This window comes from Bombus pyrosoma, linkage group LG8, assembly GCF_014825855.1.
Source record: "Bombus pyrosoma isolate SC7728 linkage group LG8, ASM1482585v1, whole genome shotgun sequence".
Taxonomy (NCBI): domain Eukaryota; kingdom Metazoa; phylum Arthropoda; class Insecta; order Hymenoptera; family Apidae; genus Bombus; species Bombus pyrosoma.
Window position 1 is genome coordinate 10,912,448 of NC_057777.1, and position 3,417 is coordinate 10,915,864.

Genomic DNA, 3,417 nt, shown 5'->3' on the forward strand with positions numbered 1-3,417 from the left:
AACGTTATATAGTACTACGTTATGACGTATAACGTTGTATAGTATTACGTTATGACCTATAACGTTGTGCAGTATTATGATATAACGTATAACGTTATATTTTTCTACGATACGGCATATAATGTTATACGGTACTACGATAAAACATATAACGTTATATAGTACTAGGTTACGGCATATAACGTTGTATAGTATTACGCTATAGCGTATAACGTTATATGGTATTACGATATAACATCTAACGTTATATGTTACTACGATATAGCGTATAACGTTATACGGTATTACGATATAACGTAAAACGTTATATAGTACTACGTTATGACGTATAACGTTCTGTAGTATGATGATATAACGTATAACGTTATATAGTACTACGTTATGACGTATAACGTTGTATAGTATTACGTTATGACGTATAACGTTGTGCAGTATTATGATATAACGTATAACGTTATATGCTATTACGATATAGCGTATAACGTTATACGGTATTACGATATAGCATATAACGTTATATAGTCCCACGTTATGACGTATAACGTTCTGTAGTATGATGATATAACTTATAACGTTATATAGTACTACGTTATGACGTAAAACGGTGTGTAGTATTATGATACAACGTATAACGTTACATGGTATGACGTTATAACGTATAACCTTATACAGCATTACGATATAACGTATAACGTTATACAGTAATACGTTATGACTTATAACGTTGTATAGTATTACGTTATGACGTATAACGTTGTGCAGTATTATGATATAACGTATAACGTTATATGCTATTACGATATAGCGTATAACGTTATATGGTATTACGGCATTACATATAACGTTATATAGAACTACGTTATGACGTATAACGTCATATAGTATTACGCTACATCGTATAGCGATATATTGTACTACGTTGTAACGTGTAACGTTATATAGTAATACGTTATGACGTATAACGTGTGTAGTATTATGATATAACGTTTAACGTTATATGGTATTAGGATGTAATGTTTAACGTTGTATAGTACTACGTTTTGACGTATAACGTTATATGGTACTACGTTATAGCGTATAACGTTATATGGTATTGCGACATAACATATAACGTTATATAGTATTACGATATCACGTATCACGTTATATGGTATTACGTTATAGCGTATAACGTTATATGGTATTACGGCATTACATATAACGTTACATACAACTACGTTATGACGTATAACGTCATATAGTATTACGCTATATCGTATAGCGATATATTGTACTACGTCGTAACGTATAACGTTATATAGTAATAGGTTATGACGTATAACGTTATATAGCATTACGTTGTAACGTATAACGATATATAGTATTACGTTGCAACGTATAGCGATATATAGTACTACGTTGTAACGTATAACGTTATATAGTAATACGTTATGACGAATATCGTTATGTAGTATTATGATATTACGTATAATCTTATATGGTATTAGGATATAATGTTTAACGTTATATAGTACTGCGTTATGACCATTAAAGTTGTGTAGTATTTTGATATAACGTATAACGTTATATAGATCTACGTTATGATGTATAACGTTCTGTAGTATGATGTTATAACGTATAACGTTACATGGAATGGCGTTATAACGAATAACCTTATATAGTATTACGATATAACATATAACGTTATATAGTACTACGTTATGACGTATAACGTTAAATAGTATTACGTTATGACATATAACGATGTGTAGTATTACGATATAACGTATAACGTTATATAGCAATACGTAATGACTTATAACGTTATATATATTACGTTATGACATATAACGTTCTGTAGTATGATGATATAACGTATAACGTTATGTGCTACTACGATATAGCGTATAACGTTATACGGTATCACGATATAACATATAACGTTATATAGTACTACGTTATGACGTAAAACGTTGTGTAGTATTATGATATAACGTATAACGTTACATGGAATGACGTTATAACGTATAACCTTATATAGTATTACGATATAACGTATAACGTTATATAGTAATACGTTACGACATATATCGTTATATATACTATGTTATTACGTATAACATTCTGTAGTATGATGATATAACGTATAACGTTATATAGCACTACGTTATGGCGTATACCGTTGTATAGTATTACGTTGTAACGTATAACGATATATAGTATTACGTTATAACGTATGACGTTGTATAGTATTACGTTCTGACGTATAACGATGTATAGTATTACGATATAGTGTATAACATTATATGGTATTACGATATAACATATAACGTTATATGTTACTACGATATAGCGTATAACGTTATGCGGTATTACGATATAACATTTAACGTTGTATAGTACAACGTTACGACGTATAACGTTGTATAGTATTACGTTATGACGTATAACGTTGTGTAGTATTACGATATAACATATAACGTTATATGTTACTACGATATAGCGTATAACGTTATACGGTATTACGATATAGCGTATAACGTTATACGGTATTACGATATAAGATATAACGTTATATAGTACTACGTTTTGACGTATAACGTTGTATAGTATTACGATATAGCGTATAACGTTATATGGTATTACGATATAACATATAACGTTATATAGTACTACGTTATGACGTATAACGTTGTATAGTATTACGTTATGACGTATATCGTTGTGCAGTATTATGATATAAAGTATAACGTTATATGCTATTACGATATAGCGTATGACGTTATACGGTATTACGATATAACATATAACGTTATATAGTACTACGTTATGACGTATAACGTTGTATATTATTACGATATAGCGTATGACGTTATATGGTATTACGATATAACATATAACGTTATATGTTACTACGATATAGCGTATAACGTTATACGGTATTACGATATAACATATAACGTTATATAGTACTACGTTATGATGTATAACGTTCTGTAGTATGATGATATAACGTATAACGTTACATGGAATGATGTTATAACGTATAACCTTATATAGTATTACGATATAACGTATAACGTTATATAGTAATACGTTACGACTTATAACGTTATATATACTACGTTATGACGTATAACGTTCTGTAGTATGATGATATAACGTATAACGTTATATAGTAATACGTTAAAACGTATAACGTTGTATAGTATTGCGATATAGTGTATAACATTATATGGTATTACGATATAGCATATAACGTTATATGCTATTACGATATAGCGTATAACGTTATATGCTATTACGATATAGCGTATAACGTTATACGGTATTACGATAAAACATATAACGTTATATAGTACTACGTTATGACGTATAACGTTGTATAGTATTACGTTGTAACGTATAACGATATATAGTATTACGTTATAATGTATA